Source organism: Corvus moneduloides, chromosome 2 (genome assembly GCF_009650955.1).
Source record: "Corvus moneduloides isolate bCorMon1 chromosome 2, bCorMon1.pri, whole genome shotgun sequence".
Taxonomy (NCBI): domain Eukaryota; kingdom Metazoa; phylum Chordata; class Aves; order Passeriformes; family Corvidae; genus Corvus; species Corvus moneduloides.
In genome coordinates, this window is record NC_045477.1 from 117,818,589 (window position 1) to 117,844,948 (window position 26,360).

The 26,360-nt window shown below is 42.0% G+C and overlaps 1 long non-coding RNA gene across 2 annotated transcripts in view; it reads right to left on the reverse strand.

Annotated features, from left to right (window-relative positions):
* The window catches only part of LOC116440336, a 126,056-nt gene that overhangs the window by 29,166 nt on the left and 70,530 nt on the right, over positions 1–26,360 (reverse strand). The window contains exons 3-4 of one of the 2 annotated variants that reach the window (XR_004238566.1): positions 20,483–20,583; positions 19,091–19,198 (exon numbers count right to left, since the gene is read on the reverse strand). This is a non-coding gene — a long non-coding RNA (uncharacterized LOC116440336). Of the gene's footprint in view, positions 1–10,885; positions 19,199–20,482; positions 20,584–26,360 lie in introns of those variants that run through there. The other variant, XR_004238565.1, reaches the window with a different exon arrangement.

Here is a 26,360-nt window from a genome sequence, read left to right on the forward strand (position 1 = left end):
TTTAATGCCCTCAAATCTTCCATGTTGCTGTGCCTGGCGGGCACCCAGTCCACATTCTTGTTCCCTGGAGGCAGTGGGTGGACCAGGGTACCTACAGGGGTTACTGTCCTTTGCTGCCTACCTGAGGCTTTACCTGTTGCTGAAGGCTGTGAATCAGGGGTGTGCAGGTATTTGTGAGTGAAAAGAGGAGAGTGAAACATGAACCTGTCACCCACTTCTCCTTATCAAGGCAGTTGTTGGCAGGGAACTCTCAGACTTCTTGTGGGCATGATGCTGCAGGTGCCTAGGGCCAGCCTGGTTCCAGTAAAGTGCATCCATTTCAAGATTTCTCCATGGATTTCATCACCAAACACAAGATTTGCAATAATGGTGTCTCATGTAAGGCCTGACTGGCTCAAGAAGGGGAGATTTGTTTTGTTTTGTTTCAGTTTTTTGAATTTTCCAGCTGTGTGTCTGCATGGCAGAGCTGAAGCCCAAATACATTCCACCTGCTGATAGCACCTTCCAAGTCCAGAAAGAATACCAAAATACTGATATGGTCCATCACAGTTAATATTTCTCAAGACCCAAATATTTACAGGGAATTTTCCAAGCAATTGGTTGGGAAAGAATAATAATCCTCCTTTCTCACGTACACACACAAATGTACAGCTCCATGCAGCAATTCTGAAGAGCCACATTAAATAATGTATGTGCAGCTCGTGGACATTTTGCAGCAGGGAGAAAAAGTGAAATCCACAGTGTTACATATTTCATTATTTGTTCAGCCCTATTGCTTGTTAACTGTTTAGAGAAGTAAAGCAATCTCCCCCAAAACTCTTTGGTATGTCCAGGGTTGAATTTCTGGAAATATACAGTATCCTTTGGAGTGGAGTGGCATAGCAGGAGGATACCTTCATCCTGGAAGATTCCTAAACTGAACAGATCTGATTCAGCTGCCATTCTGAATAAACAGATAGGTAGGTTTTGTTGTGGTTGTTTTAGGGAAATGATAACAATTGATAGAAATGATGATAATTAACATTTATCAGTTGCAGAGGATTGTGATGGATTCTCTACCACTGAAAATACTTAAATCACAGCTACTTTTTTTTTTCCCCTAAAGATTCATTGCAATTCAAACAAGAATCTGTTCAAAGCCTTCAGATATTTGTTACTACAGGAATCCTAAACAGACTATCACAATGGTCTTTTCCTATGGTTGTCTGTATCATCAAGACTTCGTAGGGAAAGACAACCCTGCCATGGGCAAAACATCAGAAGCAAAGGCTGGTCTGTGTCTAAAAGGGTTTTCAGTGTAAGACTGAGATACGGGGCAACAGAAGGATACAGGAAAACAGGACAAACTGAGCTACACAACTATACCAGGACAAAATTCTGAACCTTTAGATGGCTTTTAAGACAGTGCCAACCTCTGAAAGTTTGGGGAAATTCAAATACTTTGTGAATAAAGTATATCAGTATTAACTTCCCAATGTTTTCTTTCTGGGGAAAAAAAAAAAGTTACTATTATGTAGTAACTTTCCAAATCAGTTCAGACTGGCTCTACCAACCAAACATTTCAGACAGCAGGAGCTGCAGAACTTCTGTTTTCTTTAGAACCAATACAGACTGACACCAGAATTTGTTACATCTCACAGTCTAGGTAGGGCCAGGTCTGGGCAGCACTTGGAATAAATATCCATGGTCTCTTTGGTCTTCTTAAGGAATCCATACCCTTCTTTGTTTCTTTACAAGAAGACTTTAGCTGTGGAGGAAGACCGCTAACAACACTCCATACATGCATTTCTTGTGTCCTATCAGGTTAATTATAAAAAAATCCCACAATATCCCCATGAATCCACAGAATATGGTTTATAGCTGTTCTAAAGAAGGTGAAATTAAATTAGATGTTAGCTTATGTTCTCAGATGTAAATTATGTAGCAGGATTTCAATTTAACTAGCAAAATATTAGATATAACTGAAGCTAAAGAAAATAAAATAGTTTAAATTAAACATATCCCCCGGTATTATTTTTTATTTATAAATCATTATGCAACTATGGACCCCTGAAACTAGTTTTAATTGATAAATATTGCATAAGATCAGTCTTAAATCTGTTTTTTAGCGATGATTTGCATTTTGAAATGGACTCTAACTCTACAGTGCGGGCTTATTTATAATAAATATTTAAGCAGACATATATCTTCAAGAATTAAATATCATTAATGGTAATTGAAAGGACACAGCTTGTGGAATATATTTGGAAATCTTTTCCATATGGTAAAAACATCAGGCAGAGAAAAGCGGGTGACGATACCCAGCCTAGAACGCTGCAGCCTGAATTCCCAGTATTTAACCAAGAAGGTTGGTCACATTATGGTATTTAATTAGGTTTTTTGCAGGTCAGTATTGCACCTGTTACCCTGAAACTGGGGCAAATCCAAAGAGTTTCCCCAGACCTCACATCCAGGTCCCCACCTGTTAAAAAACAACTGGAGGTGTTTGTTCCTGCACCTCTGGGTCTTGCAGGTGCAGCTCTAACCCAGGAAAGCCTGGATTTGCCTATTTGACAGTGTGGATGTGTTTAGGGAGAAGTTAACTTGTTAAAAGACACCCACAGCTCTTATTCCAGGCTTGGAAAGCATTTGGGGATCATTTAATTCATCCCTTTATTTCCCATTGCAGATCTGACTGTTTCTAAGTGCTGTTGGAGCCCTATGGCCTTTTGTAGCTCTCTGAGTACAAATGCTCTTCCTAATAAAAGAGGCAATTAACAAATTGCAAAGGAAATATTCCATCATGGGAATATAATTCTACATGTATATTACAGAAAAAAAAGGAACAGAAATCTGATCTTGACTGTGGTCACCTAAGTTAATAATACTATTTCCATACATAGCACTAATTACTTGCTTCATATAGTTGCTGGATTGATGCCTACAACCAAAGGAAAGATTTAAATTGAAAGGAGTGGTGGGAAGAAAAAATAGTAGAGGGAAAAGAAACACTGTATTCTTTCCTCAAGTGTTTATTGCTTTCCTTCATTTCTTCTTCCCTTTTTCTTTCACTCATTCTGTATTTAGGTTTTCCTCCTTACAGTCACCTATCTAATCCACTATTTTTGTAATTCCTATCCTTAAAGTATGGAATTTTCTTTCTATTTACACCCAACAACTGGAGTAAGAGGGAGAAAAAAAAGGTTTCTTCACCTCAAAGGGCAGCATTGCTGTGAGGAAATGACTGTGCAAAAATGAAATCTTCTCATGGAAAAAAATTAATGCTTTTTGCATGAGGGGACATTCAAGTTATTTTTTTGGAGAGCAATATACTGCTTCACTGGGTGTTTGCAGGACAGAGCTGGTGTGGCTGAAGGAGCAAGAGAAGACCTTTGCTTCATCTTGTGGCTCACTAACAGGGCCACCTGTCCGGCCTCATGGGGTGACATTGGCTGCTGACCCAGTGAAGGGCACTGACAGTGCCACCACCACATGTGGAAGATGGAGTAGCAGGACCAGAGAAGACCACAAAATCACAGGTACACAGAATATGCTGAGTAGGAAGGGACCCACAAGGATCATCAAGTCCAACTCCTGGCCCAGCACCATCCCCAAGAGTCACACCATGTGCCTGAGAGCGTTGTCCAAATTCTTCTTGAGCTTTGCCAGGCTTGGTGCTGTGGTCATTGCCCTGTTCCAGTTCCAGAACATTGCCCATGGCCTGTTCCAGTGCCCAACCACACTCTGGGGGAAGAACCTTTTTCCTCATATCCAACCTAAACCTCCACTGACACAACCTCAGGCCATTCCCTCGGGTCCTGTCACTGTCACCACAGAGAGGAGATCAGTGCCTGCCCCTTCTCTGCCCCTGTTGTGACTGCAGTGAGGGGCAGAGGAAGGTCTCCTCAGTCTGCTCCAGGCTGAACAGACCAAGTGCCCTCAGCTGCTCCTCACACGGCTTCCCCTCAAGGCCCTTCACCATCTTCATTGCCCTCCTTTGGACACTCCAATAGCTTCATGTCTTTTTTACATTGTGGCACCCAAAACTGTCCCCAGCACTCGAGGTGAGGCTGCCCCAGTGCAGAGCAGAGCAGAGCAGAGCAGGACAATCCCCTCCCTTGCCCACCTGGCAATGCTGTGCCTGATGCCCCTCAGGTGAGGGATGTCCCTGCTGGCTGCCAGGGCACTGCCGGCTCACATTCAACTTGCCATCAACCAGGGCCCTTTTCCGTGGCACTGCCCTCTGGCCTCTCGTTCCCCATTTGTATGGTGCTGGACTGGACACAGCTCCTGGTGGTGCGGGCCAAGAAGGGACCCAGGGGATGGGGGGACTGAGCAACTTCCAAATCACATCACATGGCATGAGCTGGCTTGATGTCACCAGAGATGTGATCCCTTTCCTGTAAGGGAAGAGGGATGCAGACGATGGACCTCGACACCAATGTTCAATCCCTGGTCTGATTTAATCTGTGTTTACTGCCTGTGATGACAGACAGGAGGCAAAATCTCAACTTCCCTCGGAGACTATGATAAAACTGAAAGGTCTGGCAGGCAGTCACATTGCATTTTAACTGGTAAACCAAAGCTCTTTACATAGAAACTTAAAAGCACAAACATGAAACTCCACAGCACTGTTTTTACAGTCACCTTTCAGAGGGAGCAACAATCTAAAGTTAAACCTTTTTGTAAGGAGGACTTTTATGACTCCTGGACTTCAGTCTGTTTAGTTTATTCCCAGTAAGGTAAAAAAGGATCTGAACATGGTCTGTAAATGCCTCTGATAGAAAAGGGCTTTTTAAACTAATGGGATAGGGCAGACCAAGATCCAACATCTGGCAACTATGCTAACTGTATTCAGGAGCAAAGGCATGCATTCCTAACAGCCAAGGTCTCCAACCAAATCACTTGCTCAAGGGTACACTGGATTCCTTCTCAGGTGAAGCCTTGAAATTGAACCTGTGTACCACACCAAGGGTCAGAGGCTCAACAGAGAAACCAGTATGATAAAAATCTATGGCTTTTGTCAGGCAAGATGATGCTAAATAGTCCTTTCTGGCATTAAAATTATATGCATTCAATTCCAGTGGCATAATGGGAGGAGAATTTAATTTAGAAATTCTTTAATGAAGAATCTTTCACTCTCTCTCTCAAAACATGACTGTTCAGGAAGAAAGGTGATATGGCCACAGTGGATTTACTGTTCACTGGGTGCAAATTCCTATTCTTCTGTTCTCCAGAACACTTAGTAGCTGTTGAGGCCCACACTTTTACCAGAATATTCAATGCAGAGTAAAAAAAATCTGAAATAATAATTACAAATATGTGTGAAAATTTTTGATGTTGAGTAAAAATAGCTCAGGTCAATATTAAAGTGTTCACTTTCCCTGTCCTCTCACAAAAATACTCACTGACTTTTGAGGTCATGTGCAAACATCTGTGGCCTGAACCTCAGGCTCTAATAGAGAAATTCCACAATTCCTGTGGAAAAGTAATTTCTGAGATATTTCAAACTCCTGGGAGAACTCTGAAAAGTCCTGGAACTAAAACTGTTTTCATAGCCTGCCATTAGAAATCATCACATTTTCTTAATGACAGTGATGCAGTGCCAAATATGGATCAATTTTTCTCCAGGTTGCTACGACTTCTAGCAACTCCATAAGCAACTGTGCACTATCTTTTTCAATATCTTAGGTTTGTGTGCTGGAATCTTTGTGTAATAGGCTCCCCTGCTCTGGGAGAGTCCAACACTATCAGTATCTCACATACCAGTTACGTGGGTGTTGTGGTAAATGGTTTACACTAGAATTAATCATCTATAAAGATATCTAGGTTGTATTACATAGATAACAGCAGCCTTACAGCACTGATATCCCTACATCATTACAACGGATTAATTCAGAAAACAGATGAAATTTCTTAGTCAGGATTACAAGAAGCTTCTGTAAGTGTGACCAGCACAGAGATATGTGGATTGACAGCCTGAAAAGCATGGCACATAAACAAAATCTGCCTTTTCCTGCTCCTCTTCATCATCCTTTTGCTGCGTTAGGATCTGACTTCTTCGGGAACGGATAAAATTTCAGTGACACCCCTGTGGATAGGAGGACGCTGAACAAGCGTGTGCAGTGTGGTCACTTTACAAGCTGCAATCCTCCATATGGCAAGGAATTCCACCACAACCATTTTCAATTTCACAAGCTGCTCTTCCTGCAGATGTACCTGGGGCTGGGGAGGACAGAAATCCACGTGCACAATTCTTGTTCACATTGGCTTTCTCCTGAAGAGAACTCATTCAGCGAGCAGCCCATACACCTGGTTATGGTGTTTCAGGCAGCCCAAGCCCACAGTTTATTCCACTTTGGACTGCAAATTGTGAAAACCACAGTCAGCATTCCGAGCAGCAGCTCAGCACTAAGCCTCACATTCACCATCCTACAGAACGGAGTGCTAATTATTCATAGGGAATAATAGCTTTCACATGAAGTAATACATTGACTGTCCTCCAACATCTAGCTTGGAATTTAAGAGATTATGAGCAGTGCCAACAAAACTACTCCAGGGCAAAACAACCCTGAATCGTCAAGTTTAGACAAGAGCTTTACTATAAACAAACAAAAGCGTGATATTGTTGAAATTGGTCTTTGAAATTGTCAGTGGGCGATCCACTTTTTTTTATTTTTTCATCCTTCAAACAGGAGGGGAACTTTTACCTTCATATGGCAAAGTTAACTCCCAAACATTACCCAGGGAGCATTTCATAAAACATGTTGTGATATACACTCTCTTTTGCACAGATATCGAAACAATCACTGCAAGCTCTTTTCTGTAACTACCACTTAAGGCTTAAGGATGTCCTCAAGGCCAAAGAGGTTTGGCTACAGGGAACTCAGAATTTCATTCCATCTTTCACTGGATTACCTTTGAACAGACCATTCTTTTGGTCACCAAAGCCAAGCTTTCACTTTTTGAGGACAAATAATTTTGACACAGATGGCATTCTTCTCCCATGCTCTCTACAACAGGAAGGAACACTTAAGGAACTTTAAGGAACACTTTGTTTATACCAAAAAGCTCATGAAAATTCTCTTTGCACAAGTCTTCCATGTAGGAAACACCTGATGCTGATAGCAGAGATTCTGAAGCACCTGGTGCTACAGCTGCCAAAACAAAATGCAGAGTATAAATATATCTGTATCTATCTATATCTATATCTATATCTATTTTTTTTTTAAGATACAGAGGTTGCTGAATTTCCTGGTTGTGTATAGCTGAAAATCAGACTGAGAAAGGAAGGAACACAACAACTTTTGTACCTTCATGTGATCTTCTGTTTTGGACTCAAGAAATTGTGAGAAGTTCAGAGATGCTCACACAATCACAATGAGTTGCAATCACCACTCAGTTCCTTTGAAAATACAAACTTTCCTTTGGCACTGCTGTGTCTCACGGAGTCAGGATGTTTCAGCTATGAGCATCTGCAAATAACAAGCATGTGAAATGATGCTGCAGTCTAGAAAACATCACCTCCTTGTCACAGAAGGATGCTCCAAGGTGCCACCATCTCCAGTTTCAGCTGGTTTTCTCATGAAGTTGCAGTCATTTTTAAGTTCTAAGATGCTGAACTTCGCAGTTATGACTCATAGTCTACGACATTTGATTGCTTCAAAATGTGTTTTAGCTATTTTACCTTGAGATTACTCAGAAATTTCTTCAGTAGAAACGGTAGCTTCACTTTTTCACCTCATCTCTTACAAGAAGTAAGGCAATTTTTTCAAGCTTCACTGGTTTCAAGTTAAGATCAAGATAAGAAAATCACAAAATAAGTGGCTCAATGCTGCAAAGATTCATGTATTTCATTGCACACATGGAGGCTGTTCCACTGACATCCACAAAACTGCATCACTGCACATGTAATGCTTTTGTAGGAGAGAGAGGCACAAGGAATTTGATTTCCAAAGGAGTTCAATGCATGTAGCTCTCACTGACCCAAATATCTCTGGCCATGGGGCTACTTGTGTAGGTACCAGTCTAAAAATCTGAAAGTCTTGACCCAAAGAGTTAATTTGAAGTTAAAGCTGTGATTTTGCATGAAAGCTACACCTTAATACATTGACCTGGAAAGGCAGCATTCTACATAACCATCAGTAGAAGGATGCTTGGATTCAGACTCTCAGATGATACAAAATGTGAGTACATTATTGGACACACTGAAACTACACCCTTTCAGAAAAAGGCGTGGGGAGTCCTGTTTCTAAAAAATCAGTAGTAATAGTAATAACAATAATAATAATAGTCAAAAGATCTCTCTCAGCAATAGGACAAAGCTTTCCAAATAAAGAGCAGTTTACCTACAGAAACCTGCAGGTCAGCTGGTGCCTGTTGCTGTAAGGGGTGTTACCAGGGAAGAGACAAGGCCTGATTCCAGCCTCAGAATACAGAAGAATGTCAGGGGATGACCAAAACCTGTCAGACTTCCCTGGCATTCAGAGTATGTGGATCAGTCTGATGTCAGATACCGTACCAGGAACAACATGTCATTATTGCAGCTCAGAAAAATAGAGAAGAAAAAATGGAGGTCTACAACCTGATGGGTGGAAAGGAGCAATTCCACATGACATTTTTCTTTTTGAAAGAATATTAGCAAGCAATTTGTTTCCCTGTTTTTTTTCTAACCATGAGTTTTTCTAAAGGAAAAATCTGTCTCTCCATGCCTGCCAAAAAGCATGTCAGACCTCTCAGGGAAGCAGGACCTACGTGTTGTATGTATCCTGAGTTAGTCTGGCATTCCTAGATACCCTGAAGTGAGAACCAGTTTATCAACTTCATTGCATGTTTTAAAAAGTACCATGAAACCATCTTATATCATCTTAACTTACTTGTAAAGTAGCTTATGGGAAACTCTTTTAGACTGAACACATAATTTCCAGATACCCATGTCCAAAATTTCTCTACTCCTCAGTGACTGCAAGTGCATATTGTTGCTTTATGGATGTCCAAATCTTTTCAATTTTCCACAACTATTCATGTGTATACATCACTCAGGAACATATATGAACCTTCTTTACTTATCCACCTTTTTCTGAACCCTAGAAATACTTTGTGGACCATGAAGCATTCATAGAAAAAATGCTGAAAACTGTGGCACTAAAGGAAAGAGTCACAGCTTAAGAAAACTTCCATTAAAAAAGGGATAAAGACATTTTTTCAGGAATTAAAGTGGAAATTTTCCAGATTCAAGTTTTGTGTCTTAAGAAAATTTCTTCTTTATTCTTTATGTTAATTGGCACCTACATTCATTCCTACTGACAGTAGCAAAGTCAAAGAGATTATGAATTTTTCTCCTTTTTTATTACAGGGTTAAGAATAACCAATGTCCTGAGCATTTCAACAGCTGAAAACTGGACTTACCACACCATTATCTCATCTACTCTCATCACCACAATCCAATTAATTAAGAAAACCCTCCCTTGGGAGAGCAACACAGATAAATACAAAGTGACTTTTCACAGACAAGGAAAGCCTCAGCCTCTCTGAACACCTCATTGGCTTTGGAAGGCAGAACCCAATTACTGGTGGATAACTTTTGGGTTTTCCCATGATGGTGGAAATGGGTGGACAAACAAACAATAAGTTACATATTAGTCCTCTGGTCTTACTTGGTAGGTCTCATCAGGAAAATATCTAAAACCTGTAACTGTATTTTTAAAGATCCACTGTCTTGATGTCTTAAAAGGCCTCCTTTGCTGGTTATCTAACCTATAAACTGGCCAGATCACTGTAGAAAGCTGAATTAATTCCGCTTTTGTAAGGGCTTTATCTTTGCCAGTTGGATTTTCCCAGTTTTCTAATACTAAACTGAAAGGCAAGTTCTGTGGTATTTCATTCCCCATATGAGAAATATTACAGCCCATGGTTTTATGCTTATAAACAGAAAATTCACAAAAATAAAGCAAAGCCATCTAAAAACACTCCATTAAGCAAAGAGAGAAAACTAGAGAAAGTAGGCTTTGAATTCACAACCCTGGGGATCCAAACTGTGGCTGGAAATACACTCCAAGCCTCCAAGCCACAGCACCACATGACTGTGGGCCAAAGGGTGTTGGCTACAATCCTCCTAACCTCTTCACAAGGCAGGAGCAAACCAACAGAGGATATCCCTGGAACTCTCTGACAAGTTCCCTGACAAGCTTCTCACAAGCTTCTAACAAACAAAGAGGTTCCAACTGGAGCTGGACCCTCCTGGACTCTCTCGAGCCCCAAACAAACTGTAAGAGATCTCTTAACACCCAACCCAGGTGCCAACAGAGTACCACCTTTATTCATTTACTCACGTGCCTCTGTGCTGGATCTGGAGAGTTGTCCTGGCTCTTGGGGCTCCTCTGCCTCCTGGACTGCCACAGCTGCCCCCCCTGGGTGCCAGCAGAGGCAGGGGAGCTGAGCTGAATCTTTCTGGGTCCCAGAGGATTTTCAGAAGCCCCATTGTCCCTTCTGGTGGTGCCAAAGAACTGATGCCTTAAGAGGCCTCCTAGAAACAGAGACTAGACTGGAGTAAGGGAATAAGGTAGGTATTTTTTTGAAAGGCCTTCAAAGGTCCATCTTGGGGTCCATCTTGGCAGTGGCCTCTGGCTCCCCAGGGTGTGCCTTTGAAGGCCTTTCAAATAAATACCTACCTTTATTCCTTTACTCCTGTCTAGTCTCTGTTTCTAGGAGACCTCTCAAGGCATCAGTCTCCTCATGGAGCATTTGGAAGGGGAAAGCAGCGTGTAACAGACTGTTACCATGTTGGATATACACTTAAAGAAACACTGTGTTGTCTTTTTCTTTTTCTTTTTCTTTTTCTTTTTCTTTTCCTTTTTCTTTTTTTTTCTTTTTCTTTTTCCTTTTTTTTCTTTTTATTTCCTTCCTTCCTTCCTTCCTTCCTTCCTTCCCTCACTACCTTTTTGTCCTAATCCATTTGCAAGATCACAACTGGTGGTTCTGGAAAATGACTCCAAGGTCGTTAACAAATTATTAGGACATCCTAAATGGAATACTCTAAGTAGCCAGCTCTCCCCCTTCCGTTCTTCATGAGGCATTTGTACACACACAATATCAGAAGGACATTCAAAGCACAGTAACCAAAATTACCTCCAACAGCTACAACAGATGTATTTTCCTATTTAAAAAAAAATCAAAATAGAATCTTTCATAATTATTTCCCCTTGAGAAAGTAACCAAAATAACACGTTATTATAGGATATATACTTTCTTGATCATAACTGTAATACAGATTTTCAGAATTCATTCTTTAAAAAAAAAGATTTATTGTTACCTCATTCTACTTTTTGGCGTATTTTTAATCTTGGCTGTTTATCAGTGTTTTGCAGACCAAATGAAATTTTACAACGAGCATTGAAATTTTAAAAAATACCGTTTTTCAGAATGTTGTTTAGTAGGTAATTGTGGAATAAAAAGTTTGCAATTACTGATTTTTCTGTGGAATTGCAATGCAATTCCAAGTTTGGACAAGCATACCTGCTTCATCTGGGAAGGAGAGACTGATGCTATCAGGGATCCCTGGTAAACTGAGTTGGCTTTGAACTGATGACATAGTAATGAAGGTTTTAAATTCCTAAGCCATCCAACTGTCTATTAACAGCTCTTTAAACTTAACTGCATACACACTGATACCGATCTGCTTATTACTGCAGAAATTCTAAACATAAACATTATTATGAAATCTTGTTTTAGCCACCAAGAACAGAGAGAGAATGAAACACTAGACAGCTTTTCTTTGTCTTTTATTCCATGTGGGAGATTGGAGTTAGACATAGCAGCCCTGTAACCTGCTCTGGGAGAAAAATAAGCCCTTATAGGACAAAATGACCAGCATTATTCAAACAATTTGGCCTGAAAGGGCTTAGAAAAAGGTAGGTGCAACAGAGGGAGGGAGAGATATCGCAGCTGAGGAATATGAAGTACCGGAAAGTGTGGCAAGGACACAGATGTGTGCTTTTGTCAAGAAATGGTTTATTTTTTAGAAGGTTAATTAGTGGGATAATGCTTTTATAATGCATGTTGGCTCCATCAGCCAGAAAAGGGTTGCCCAAATGGACAATCCCTTCATACTGTGGGAAAGAAGGCAAACTCCTCTGACTATAAACAATTTTGCTCCATTAGGAGTTTGTTTCAGGCTCTTCTTCCTACTTCGTCTGAAGCAAAGGACAATTACACCGTCTGGATGGAACACATGCCCACTTCCCCTGGTTTGTTCAGACTGCTAAATGTGGCTGCCTTGCCTCTTTCAGGTTTTGTCTCTGGACTTATTGTGCTCTGCAGCCTGATTTCCACTTGAATCCACTCAGGACTAGGATGCTGAAACTTGATTGTTTCCACTCTTGGAGGCTGCCGGCTTTAGTGCCACACATTGCCTTAATGAGCTTCACCCTGAGCACGCGACCCAGCTGGCACTGAAAAACAGGAAGCATTTTGGCACACATTTTCCCTTTGTGGGGTGAGAGAGGAAGCAGACGTGAGCCCTGGCTAACAGTGACACAATTAAAATGGAAACAGAGAGCTGCCTTGCCCTCAGTGCAGCATGAGATGAGCCCTAGGTCACCCCTTTAGGCTGCGTCCCTGGGTTGGATTGGAGATGTGTGAGGAACATCCACATTAAAACTTGCATGCAAGTGGTCTCCAGGGGCCTGAGCCAGCAAAGTCAAGGGGAAGTCTGTCTCCCCATTCCCACAAAATCTGGATCAAGTCTATCTCCTCCCTTCTAGTGAGCAAGAAACCTTTCAATTAATTGATTGGAAAAGTTTGTTAGGTGAAGATCGCTGCCATATTTGATGCACCAAAAGTCTTCTAACAGAGCATCAAAGAATTAGTGGCACCTCACTACACTGAGGCATCTGTACTGTGTAATTTACAAGGGCAGATATTCTGGACTTGACAAAACAAGGTGTCTGTTGGTGGTAACTTCCCTAAGTGGTCCCATTTCAGCTGTTGACAAACATAGGATTTCATTCTCCCAGCTGTCTTGGTACTTCCCAAGTCCTTCTCATAGTTGTGCCCAAGAGCCCTTATTGTTAATTCACCTTCATCCTTACTTCATTTCGTCATCTGGGTATTTTGTAATAGCAACAAGCATAGAGGAGGGGGTGAAAGGGTGGGGAAAGCACTCACCTTCTTTTCTTTCATTGGTAAATAACATTCAAAGCAACTTGGAAGCCATGTAGTTGTAAGGAAAAAATATGATCCTGTTCCACATCTTGGGACATTTTTTCTTGATGTAAATTTAGCAAAGGTGCATGAGAGAACATTTTAGCATGAAAGCATTAATCCACATTTCATTATGTTTGTCAGAGCAGGATTCATGAGGATAAAATCTGTGCTGAGCAGGAGCATTTTCCTGTAACTCAAGTACGACTTTTCTGAAAGATGGCAAGGTGAAATTTGTATCATCATCATTAAAAGCCAAATCCTACAGTCCTTACCAGTGGCCAAACAAAATCTCTGAGCAAGTGCTACAGGGACCCTTAGAAAAGACAGAAAAATGTGAACTGATATTGGTGTTCAGCACAGTCAGGATGTCTTCTCTTTCTTTTTCAAAAGGGATACACTTTTTGTCACAACGTCATGGACAGTGCCTACCTAAAGTGGTGTCATTCCTGTAGCCAATTATTCCCACTTAGTGAGCAGAATCTGCATAATGAGATGTGATGGCTTTTCCTGCGATGCAGAGGAAGAAGTAATTAAAAAAATCCCACTGGGTAATGCTCATCAGCTTCTACACATTTTTCGGATGAATTGCTGAATTTTGTGGAAAACTTCACCCCCCTCATCCCAGTGGTCAGCCTTCATCTGCTCTACAAGCAAGGGCTGAACACTCATCAAGAACTGTTTAGTGCTTTCTCAGTGTAAATAAAAGAAAAAAGCATTTTTTACAGTAAAGGCTTTTGTCATCTGTAGAACTCCAAGTAATTTACAAAGAAGTCAATATCTCCATCTTGCAGATGGGAAAGAAGATCAAGGATGAGCTGCTCGACCCATGGTCATGCAGAAACAAAGCATGGAGAGCCCTAAAATCTTGACCCCTAAAATAGGGACTGCATTCACAAACCCAGATGCAGAAGGGACATTTTAGGGAATAAAACCCAGCTGTGCTCTCAATATTGTAGCAAAAATCTCCTTAAAAAGAAAATTACTGATCGATACAAAGTCAGGCAGCTGGATGAATGGTGGAAAGATGACATTTGATCACCTTAAATGGAAAATACAAGCATTGTAGACAGTCTGCTCATAAGTCATTCACAGGTATGAGTCTATACAAGCCAGTTTTGCAAGAGTTTGTAGATCTTTTTCGTGATTGTGTTTCAGCTTCAAATCATATTGGCATCTACCCACAGACTTGTCATCTTTGGAAACCCCAGCTTATGCTAAGTGTAGGCCCGTTGAGGGCTCTGAAAACACATGGAATACAAAGAAAGAGCAGAAAAGAACTGGTAATGGAGGGGAAGCAGAAGGAAAAGTAGAAAGAGTAAAGAAAGAAGAATAAATTTGAGAGGACGGAAGCAGGAGAATGAAGAAGATTAGGAAAAGAGGAGAGTCACGAGAAGAAATATAGGAGGAGAGATAGGGAAATTTGGTTTTAATTATGTTTATTGTAGTTCTTCATGCACAAAATTACGAAGTGAAAACAACATAAACAGCTCTGCTGCAGGCATGCTAGGAAACAATCCATAAAGCAAGGAAACGTTACACAGGAGCTTGGAGTGACGTACTACATTATTCACTGCGTAGTAATTGCCCAAAAGAAATTAATGAGACTTTTTTCAATTAGTTTGGTGGATAGCTGGAAAGACTTATAGGATTGTTTGCTGTAGATTCTTTACCTAAATAACAGATAAAAGATAACCAAGACCTTTAGAAGCTGGTTGTGAAATAAAAAGTTAGATATGCTCTGTGCAGGAAAGGCACCCCTGCCCTAGAGTAGGACCCCTCATACCAGATGGAGGACGTGTTAATACAGTAAGAGACAATCCCTGCTCAGAGAACTTGAAGGAAACATTGGAATGGAGAGACAAGATGTGCTGAAACACACGAGAATAAAAGATTTTACAGGTCCAAAGCCTGAACCCCAACAAATTCTCAAATCCACCACTAAAGCTGGCCCAGCTTTCAGCTACTCAAATAGTTCAAGCGAGAAGCTTAACAGAAACAATCCAGCAATTTAGGTGTGACAAGTTTTGGCAGGGTAAAGTCATTCTCCCCAAAGAACTGCATTCTCCTCCACACTGATTAAGGCCAACAGGGACCCAAATACCACATTTCCAGCTCTTCCCATTTGTATTCCACATGTAGGGCTTTCCCCCTTATTCCTAAACCCATGCTCATTTTACTTTCTCTCTTCAAAGAAAGAAACTTCAGAAAACCCTTTGACCTGAAGGGCTGAATGGAGAGTACCTCCTATCCATAGCAGATTTTTTCATTTCCCCCTAGAGTCTGGATGATGATCACAAAGATTTTTCTTTTCATTTCCTTATTACCCATTTCTACCTTTGAACTTTTCTAATTTAGAAATCCATGATTCTTCATCTTCTTCATCTCACAGTTCTAGCTGCTGGATCTTCCCTGGTAGCAGCTAACAAGGCTGGGATCATTAAGCAAACAATCAAGGAGAAAATCTAGATACATGTTAATAGGAGGATATTCTTTCTTGTTATAGCACAGAAAATGTCTCTTAAAGTTTCCTGTCAAAATGTCCTTGAAATCTGCTGAGTGTTATTCTTGCCAAACACATTGTCACAAGAATTCTGCCTGTTTCTAACATAAGCCTCTGAGCTGGTTGGTACAATTTCTGGCAAAAAAAGTTAAAATCAGGAAACTGTGTACCCAAAAACAATGCAATATTGTAACGAAGTGTCTACACTCCCAAAAGATTCATGTGGACAGGTCTATCTGTGTGTGACCATGTCCTGCGTGGTGTGACTTGGCACCTGAGCTCTGAGCATGTGGCACAGCTGCAGTGCCAGGAGTGCAGCCCATTGTCACACCAGTAGTGGTTAATTGGCACAGCACGCTGGCAAAACTCAGAGCAGCCCCGGACTGCAGGGATGGGCACATTGCACAGCCTTTATCCTGCCAGCTGCCTCCACTCACTCATCACACACTCCTGCCCCACTGGCCGGGCAAACACGACTGGTGCTGCTCTCTGGAGCAGTCCATCTTCTCTTATGTCCTTAACCTGCTCCACTCATGCTGCATTTCTCTCTTAAAGCCTCCTAACAGAGCAGAATTGTGTCCATGGAAACCTTCCTTGCTTTGCACTAGCTATGCAGTCTGTTGCTACACTTTTGCATCGAATTTGTTACTGCTGCTTATTCACTTGGACCGAAACAGCAAACTTGTCTGGAGATGTCCTGAATTATTCATAGGCAGCATGTACAAAGATAAGTCAGGGCATGAGATGCACCTCAGTGCTGAAGTCAACGTGGTGTGTGAGAGTGATGCTTGTGTGGCTTTGTGGGGGAGCTGCTCTCAGCCACTGGGAATGCCGAGGGGTTGGCTAATGACCATTAAGACCTGACAGCCAATTTGCCTTTGACAGTGGAAGACAGGGGAAGTTTTTTCACACAGCAGCTGCCTTTGCCTCACTTTGATTGTGAACACAACAATAAGGCATGGAGTCACTCCCAGGTTTGTGTTTAGACTTTCACAGCAGCAGTTTTGTGGACACATAGGGGCGAGTATATCTGATAGAGCTTAGGCAGCTAATTGCTTTGTTCTGCCTCTCCAGGATGTATTAAGATGACTATATATCAACTGTGGCTCTGGAGCTGCAGCTGGAAAACTATCCATGGAAGTTGGATAAATAGGCTGATTTCAGATCTGTTATCAGCTTTGAGCTCATTTTTCACACAGTGCAGGTGTATTCACTATAAAGTATTTATGCTTTACAAACAATTTCTACTTTCCTCTGAAGTCTGGTACTGAAAGAGCCAGAAGGCAGTGTTTGTGAACTCTGAGTCGGCCTGGTTTGAAAATGCTAGGTTCAGTTCTGATTTCACACCACTCCAGTATGCTTTGCATGACTTCCATCTCTAGTCTGAGTCTGCAGGATCAGAAACAGGCCTATCTATAAAGTCATCACCTAAACAAGCAGTCATGCTTTTCTAAAAAGAAGGTGTATATCTATTACTCTGAGAAAATGGGGGACAAAGTGATTCCATACTGAAAACACTTCTGTAAGCCCTGCATTAAATACTCATTTAAGCACTCATGTTCATCCTTGTCCAAAATGAGAAAATTTTTGAAAACACAAAATCGTTGAGAGAAGAGAAACTTGGTTCTGACCCATTTACAGCCATTAGCAGACTTTGGAAATGTCCCAGTTAGAAGATGCAAGTCACAAAAGCAAGGTGCCACATCCCACAGCACAAGCTAATGGATTTAAAAAGAAGAGAGCTACCTTGCTAAACCACCATTGGTGGACCAGTTTGACCATGGGAAGAGACTTCTGTTTGTAAATGGCATGTTCCTACTTAAATTAACTCAAACTTCTCTTTCTGCTATCTTTATTTTAAAATCAGATTTATACCAGTTAGTAATTTTTCCCTAAAGCACTTTACAGATCTATGCCATCACAGTTGGTGTCTGACTTTCAGCTGTCAGTAATGTAGTACTGCAAGATGTTTTTAACTTAAATTATATATATATATATATATATATCTTATATTTAAATTACTTCAGAATTGTGTACAGAGCCTTGTTTTTAAACACTTGTTCTCTTTCTGGAGATCGTGTACACGTGCAGAGTTTGTTAGGAATCCAAGAATTTTCTGATTCTAATACTCCTACAGAACATGACTAAATATTCAGCAATGCTTCAAATTAAGTTAATGCCCCACCCGAGCAGATCAGCTCTTCAAACAGCCTACATTCCTTCATCTGGGAGTGGAAGGAAATCATGAAAAAAAAGTAAATAAAGGAGTGAGATGGAAAGCATTTTTGCTGTGCAATTATCCTGATTTTTAACTTGCACTCCCTGAGAAAAAAAGAGGGAAGGGCAACCCTTGACATGTCCCTAGGTCATGGCAGGGAAAAATTGCTTGTGGGTCAGTACTACCATCCATAGTCACCTTGACCAGTACCTTACTCTGTCAGGGCACTGAATTTAAAAAGAGATCTCAATGCCTTATGTTTTAAAATCATAACAGATACAAGTGAGATGCCCCTCAGAGCAGGACTTGTGCCCAGCTCTTGCTGTGGGCTGGAGCAGAGAGGAGGAAGAGTATTCAGGACACCTTCCCTCCCATTTTGCAGTATAACATTCTTCTTACTCAGCCAGTTTTCCCCTAGTCTACTTCATAAGGTAGCACTAAGCTTGAGTTCCTGGCTCATAATGTGATTTTCACACATAACCAACCTGTCTGGGTGGAAGGGTTGGGGAGGAGCATATTTCCACACATGTACTTATTTGAGAGTACACTCATCCACCTCAACTGATCATTTCAGAGTTATTAGGCAAATATCACGATGACACCAGACCTTCCTTCCAAGCCATCTGGAGAGAATAACTCAGAAATTTTGCAAGACTTTTTCTTTCTTCCCACTGCCATGATTTCATTACCATAAACCAGCCTGCTAGCAGACAAATCAGGGCATTATGCACCATGCTGAGCAAAGCCTTGGTGCAGGGTCCATATTTTGCCATTTAGCTCACGACAAAACTCACGTTTATCAGTCATACTTGGGAGCATTGCTGCTCTTCAGCAGAGATTTTTGCCTTCTGAGGAGGTGGTTTGTGTTCCATGCACCCTCTGAATCACATTCTGCCTTTTAGATTTTAGTACGCAGCGATGACACAGCAAATTACACCCTTGTAATATGAAAACATAATATTTTTCTAGCAACAGTTCATAATGCTGTGACCAGCTGGTCCAAAATGGTTAGCAATGACACATCCTCAAATTCTCAAAGGCGTGCTCGTAATGCAGCTCCTCAGAGTCTCTAATTTCTTGGTTTTAGGACGAAATGAATGGAGCATCTTACATGAAGGCATTCCACTCTGGATCATACAGCAGTGGGAGTTTCAGAAGAGTTGAAGCCTTCTTGAATTTAAGCGGCTCACCTTATTTCTGGTGTCCTGTTCTCATGATGAGACTACATCTCTGATGACATCTCTGTGTACATGCTGATCGTATGGGGAGATAGGGTCACCCCTGAATTCTCTGCATCCCTGAAAATGAGAGAAATGTGAGTAAGGGAAAGTCCATTGCGCAGCATATGCTGCTAGTTACTTACTTTGACTTGACATTGATGGATGCATTCAAGTATTTACAAGCTGCTTGATGAGATGACTCAGAGAAAGTTTGAAAGAAACAGCACGGCTGACACCCCTGCTTAAAGGGGGAGGAAGTGGGAGGGAAAGATTGCCTTGAGATCAGAGTTTGTGGTTTTTTAAAATGCTGCTGCTTCACAAGCCCACTCTTTGTGCTGGAGTAATTATGTGGGTGTACTAGGAAAAAAAAGCTAAGCAGCTTGAGAAAGGTCTGGCTGTGGGGAAACCCAAATTTAAAAATCCTGAAGAAGCAGAGCAGCTCAGTAGTCCTGGAGGAGGACATGCAAGCCACCTTTGCAAGAGCCTAGAGCAGTTACTGGGCCAGTCATGGAAGTTTGGGGTGCAGATCAGCCATCCATGGGCAACAAGCCTGCCTTTCCATCACCCTGCTGTAGAACTCCTCCCTGCTGGGGTTGTCCTCAGTCTGTGGCATTGCACGAGACATAGATCAGAACATTTCTCCCAGAATTTGAAGACTGCTTTAGTCGAAGGTTTCTCTGACCACACGAGAACATAAACAAGAGTAGGGACTGGAGGGTCAAAGAGCCATTCAGAGCTCTTCCTTCCACCCCTACAATGTGTGGCTGGGCCCTGGAGATGTGTCCTGATACTCACCAGCACCAAGCCCTCTTGCTTGGGGTAAGGCCAGAGCCATGGCAAGGCACAGAACAGAGACTTTGGGATCATGTCTGTCATCATTGATTTTTTAATGAGCAGAGAGCAAAAAGGAATGTGCATCCTGTTCTATGAATTGCCATTTTTTGAGCTGTTGGGAGGGAAATACCTGCACCAAGATGGGAAGCCACTCCCAAAAGCCAACACATTTAACTCTTTCCATTTTTCTAACAGCTTGTGCAGGTCACAGAGCAACAGTGTAGAAAAAACCCCACAGAATCTTTCTCCACAGTTCCATATGGGAATGATGCACCTCCACCTGTCTCCATGGCCAAGGGAGGGTAAGTGCCCTTGTGAAGCCAGTGGTGCAAGGGAAAAGTGTGGTTAAACTTGGACTTCATCCCCATCCTCAAGACAGTCTTCATGAAGAAATCCTCATCTTATAACCAGCATGGTAAGAAGGACAAATTCCCTGAGTAACCAGTTGGCACAGTTCCCCAGCATGAAGAAAGAGGAGGGAAAAGACCATTCCACCTGCAGAGTCCTAACAGGGATTTTGTAACTTACCTTTGTACGAAGGAACCAGGATGTCAAGGATGTGAGCTATTTCTTGTATGCGTTGCTGCTTCAACTCATCAAACTCCCTTCAGAGTCCATTTCAGGCAGCTCTAAAAACAATACAGGGATGTCTTGAGCATCCTTTGTCTGCAGCTCACACCCAAGTGAGCTCCATGCCAGCTGTGGGGGCCTGGGTAGAGGTGCTGCTCTGGAAGTGGGAGTTTGGTGTGGATCAGCCACCTCAGGATCCACCCAGGTGCTGTAGCAGAGGCATACCCTAACTTGCAAAAGGAATGTGATGTACAAGAATTGTTCTCCACCCAAGGAAATATCACATGCTACTATTTATATTCTTTTATATCCTCTAGGGGCTTGGATAATTCTGGATGCTCCCTGTTCCTTAAAATAAAATGTAAAAAAAAAAAAAAATTTAAAAGGGAGGAGAGATTAAGAAACTAATGAAAAATCCTAAAATGGCTGTCTTGTTCTGAAGAAATAAGAGTATTTCCCTCAAAAGTTTTTTTGCAAAAATCTCTAATTGCACTAGAAGATATTCTACTTCCTTGGAATTTTGTTTTTCTGTCAGACTTTGCTGAAAGGGATATTTTTCTTGTCAAATCTTGTATAATTACAAAAGTAAAGGCACATTTTCCACTATGGTGGTGAAATTTCATTTGGAATGAAAGACATTAAAGAAATGTAGGTGTATTAATGTTGTCGAAAATAGCATTATGTAACAGACATTTGATGGACTTGCAGGTCTTTATTGGAGGTCAGATGCAGTTATTACTCATTCCCCAGTGCTCACAGAACATGATGCCCCTTCTAACACCAGTGGAGGACTGGAGAGGGAACTGTTTTGGAACACCGGTACCTCAACTTAATTCCTCTTTTCTTTTGGGAGTATAAAGGAGCAGCACTCTGACTGGCAGAGTGCAGTGAGGAAATTTGCTTAATTGATAAAACAATAATGCTTAATACAAATCATAACACACGAGTAAAAGAACAGGAGAAAGGAGCCTCTAGCTGCACAAAAGAAAAGCTCTATGAGATTTTAAAATGTTCCCTTCCATGCATATATGCAGTGTTTTGTACAGTAACCATAAAAATGACATGTTTTATACCTTTCAAGAACAAGCAACCTGTTTTGACTTTGTAGCACTTGGTGAGTCATTAGAGAAACTGATATTACTAAAAGCTTTGCTATTTCTCTTGTTCTAACTGAGATCCCTGAAAATAAAGGCTTGGGTAAGATACATGCTGCAAAAACAAAATAGTGTGCATGTTCATTGTCTCCCCATCTTTGCAATGTGCAGGCTTGGGTATCCAGCTTGCCCTTTCTTTACCATCCAGGACAAGTCCTGGCTCCAGAGCTGCTCATCTGAAGTGGAGCCCCACTGGGCACAGGGTAGGTTTCTTCCTTTCCTGCAAGTGCATGTGGAGGGGAAGCGAGGGTGTCTTTTTGCTCATAGACTCAGACCCTGGGTGATCTGGGGTAGCTGGTGTCTGTGATGACACCTGGCTGAGCTCACTCCACCTGCCCATCCACCATGTCCCAGGCATGGCACTCCTGGAAACACTAAGCCTCTGGAGCTGCAAATCCAGGCACTGCGCCTGTCACAGGTCCCTTGGCTCATCCCCTGCCTGGGACCTGCCTGCTGAGCCCTTGTGCCCTGCAGAGCCCCTGGTTTGTGCCATTCTGAGCCCTGGACACCACCCCAGCTGGTGTAGAGCTTCCCTGTGCAGCTGAGCTCTGCATTGCAAACAGCACAAATTAGGGCAAGAAGACAGAGTCACCAGAAAGTTTTTGCCTGTGATCACACCATTGCTCTCCTTAACTATCAGCCACCAGAAGTGAAAGCACTTTACAGGAGGAAAAGCAACAACTAACCTATAAATAAAGCATTGCACTCCTTCTCAATGTATTTTTCCCCTGAGCAATCAATTAATGTTTCTGCAACAAAGAGATTATCAGCTCCTGTGAGTGGGAAAAGCAGGGGTCTGATGTGAGTGTGAGGGGGCTCGGCTGCAGCAGACACACTGCAGAAAGAAGCACCGCTCCTGCAAGGTGCAGTATATTGCATCCAAAAAATGGGAGACGTCCCTGCACTGAGGAATCATCTTATCTCTGAATCCAAACATCTGTGGATTTTATTTACTGATTTTTGAAGGCTGAACAGACAGCTATGTGTGCAGAGAGGCAGCAGGGTATTCATTTGCTTCATTGTTCATGCCTTCAGTCTTCCTCTGGCTGGTTGTGAACAGTATTTTGCTGCTGAGTACCAGTGGACTCTTTCATGGTGTCTGAAAGCTTGTCAATAAAAATAACTGCAACAAGAAAAGAACAGCTTTCCTATCGTGCAGCACTTTCAAGTTATCTCTTGATAGCAAGTGGTCAGATGTCACCACTATAAAACCACAGTTTTCTGGGATAATGTATAACCCGAACAATAAATCCAGTATTGTATTCCTAGTCTTTCACATCAGATATGCAGGACTCAGTGTCACTGCTTTTCCCTTCAGTTTAACCAGGGTTGGTCTGTCTGCTTAAGCTGAATGTTCTTCTGACTCCTACTCCTTTCTAAAACTAACCCACTTCATCTGCTGCCTGAATAAAAAGCTTCGCGTTAGTCACGACATCTTCCTGCACTGTTTTATTCACAAAGTTTGACAGAAAAATACATGTTATGAAACCAACTTTTAATGCTTGATGGAAATAGGTCCGAACCTCCCTGGGCAGCTGTCCTGTGAAAACTGAAGGCAGCATTAAGAGCTCCAATCCATTTTCACCTTGCTTGATGTGTTGGCAGGCTTGGGTCACCCACTGATCAGACCAAAGACCATTCATGCTGGGTGGACCAAAGGCCCATCAAAACCAATACTTGATCTCTGACAGTAGTCAGTAGTAGGTGTGTCAGGGCAGAGGAGGACAAATAAATTGTAGTGGGAATCATGTTCCCACCTTGTCTCAACCTGCTGCCTCAGACGTCGTGCTCACAGTTTTAGTAGCTCTGGAAGCATTTTTCTTTTTGTGTTTTGGTCATCATATGAAGCAATTCAGACTTTCCACTCCATAGCATCCTATGAGTAAAACATGTCCAATGATCATGCAATGCATAAATCACTTCCTTAAATGTGCTTCTGATCTTCAGTCTGGTAGCACCAGAAGAGGTTGCCCAGAAAGGCTGTAGGACCTGCATCCTACATTCAAACCCAAGGAAGACAAATCCTGAGCTAAGCTGGCCCTGCTTAGAGAGAGGTTTGGACCAGATTATGTCCAGGGATTCCTTTCAACCTAAATCATCCTGTCCTTATAACTCGTCAGGGTGTTCACCCCCCCTTTTCAGCAAGTAATAGTGAAACACTTCTTTCTTTTCACTTTCTTCTTACTCATCAACCACATCATTCACAGTCCCATGAAGGACCACAAGCCAACAGCCCCTCTCTGCCCTTGCCAGGTCTCTTTTCCAGATTCCAGGGTGATTATTCTGTTTTGCCTCTCCCCCTTAGAAAAGGGTGAGGTGCTCTGTACCTCCATTCATCCTTGCTGCCCTTCTCTCAACCTTTATTAATTCTGTTTCATCCCTTCTTAGGGAGAAAGGAAGGATCAGAACTTGCTGCAGAGTTTAAGAGGTGAGCAAATCAGGCACTTTCTACTATGGGAAAGTGGTGTATCCAGACTATTAGATAAACTTCTCCTAATAATCCCAGTCTGGCCAAGTTTGCAGAGGCATGAAATAGATTTTCTCCATGGTGCTCCCAGACTCCTATTTCTCTCTCTTATTGTAATTCTTTATTGTAATCCCATTCTACAACATCTTCGTTCCTCTTCTCTTCATTCTCACACTTCCCCAGCAGTCAGGGCAACACTGGTGTTTGTGGAGCTCTGTGGAAGTCAGGCAGTCTCAGCAGCAGCTTCCATCACACCAGGAACCTCTGGCTTGAAGGGAAAGGCTGTGACTCCTTGGCAGCCTCAGTCAGTGTGTGTTCTGGCACCACAGCCGCTTCTGCTGTCCTGCCCCACAGCCCTGCACCTCTCCTGCAGCACCTCAGGGCACCTTGAGTGTCCTGCCACACTTCAAAGCCTTCCTCATGCGTAAAAACAAAAGGTCGCAGGTAGATTTCTTCCATATTAACACCTCAAAATGACTCTACAAAGGAGCAGAGAACATCCAGGCTAGTGCAGGGGATGGAGTGGGGTTGTGGGAGAGGGGAAGATGGTAGCACTGCACTGCAGAGGCAGCTGTTCCATCAGCTGAGGCTGCCATGGGACTGCAGCTGTGCTCACTCTTCCCAGAGAGGAGCCCCTGGAAGCTCAGAGCCTGAGGAAGGAAGTTGCTAATGAGCATCTTTCCTTCTTCCCTTTCTCACATGCAAAAGTACAATTCTTTTAATGGCAAAAGATAATAACTGCAATATGTTATGATTACAGCACACTTTTTTTTTCCCCCAGCAATCTTTGCTGGTTTCACATGAAGTCTGTCCTAACAAGGCCGTATGAGGTATCTATCTTACAGAGATATAAGGTGAAGCTCAGGGATGTAAAACTATGTGATTGAATTCATGCAGTCTATTAGGAGCAGCCAAGAAACGGGACTTAAAGGTCTGTCTCAGACTTCATTAATGTATTTAACCACTAGAAAAATGCTTGTACAGAAGGGGGAATTTCTCCATGTAATACTGCTGGGGAAGCGATTGAGGGAAAGCCTGATGCATGTCTGAAGGAGACACCTAATTTCTTTTCATGCTTTTCAGGTATCTTTTCAATAGCCTTATCTTTTAGTATCCATAGCCTTACTTTAAGTTTCTCATTCCTAAGTAGGATGACTCAGATTAGATGCCCTCACACAGACTGGAAATACAATTTTCTGTCTGGGTCAGGCTATTCCTCTTTTACATACTTCTCTTCTGAAATCCTTCCAGATTTCTCTTCAGATTTCTCTTCAGAAATCTGAAAAAGATAAGCCCTGCTCTTCTAATAGTGATGGGATATCCTCCTCCCAGCCAAGGGCCTCTGCTCTCCAGCTATGGCGCCTGCTAGCAACCTTCATGGGCTTGAGCGAGAAAAGCCTTTCAAAATTTTAATACATCTATCTCTGTTCAGGAAAGCACTGCAGACAGGAGCTCACTTGCAGACCCCCTGTATTGTCAATGAACTCTTGTAGAAAATGAGTGTCATACCCACAAGGACAACAAAGCAGAGTAAGTGTAACGTAACTGGTGGGACTTTTTGCCTAAGGTTTTAAATTGTCCATATTTTTATATCATATGACTTCAAAAATGATATTTGTTCATGTAATTAGAGACTGTACCATCCCAGAACAGCCAAATTGAGACTCTGTGGGCAACATGAACATTGTAGTTTCCTGGTATCTGCTTAAAATATATTCCTAATGCATTCTTTCATAGATTTATTTCCCCTGTCTTATTCAATATTCCAACATATTTTAAAAGTAAAAAAAAGAAGAAATGAAGAGAGAAAAAGATAAAGCTAAATTTCTAACAACTATGGCATTGACAATCCTACATATCTCTAAGGAGATGGTTTTTTCTGCACAATCTGGGAGTTATAACCACGCCAAGACAACATCAGCAGCAACCATTTCTAGCTTTGCAGAACATGATCACAGTCTGAACTGCCATCAGGAACTTAGACTGTCCCACCAAATGCTTTCCACCAGTAGATCTCCAAGTGAACTAAGAAGAAAGGCAAGTATTACTGTCCCCATTTCACACTCACACAAAGGTACTGGTTCCCAAAGAACTGAAGGGAGATACCTTGAGGAGAAAGGTCAGGAGCAGTAAAGTCATGGAACAGAATAAGGCTCACTTAAATCCGAAACCAGATGTTGATGGTTCCCATTACTCCTCCAAAACGACCAGACAA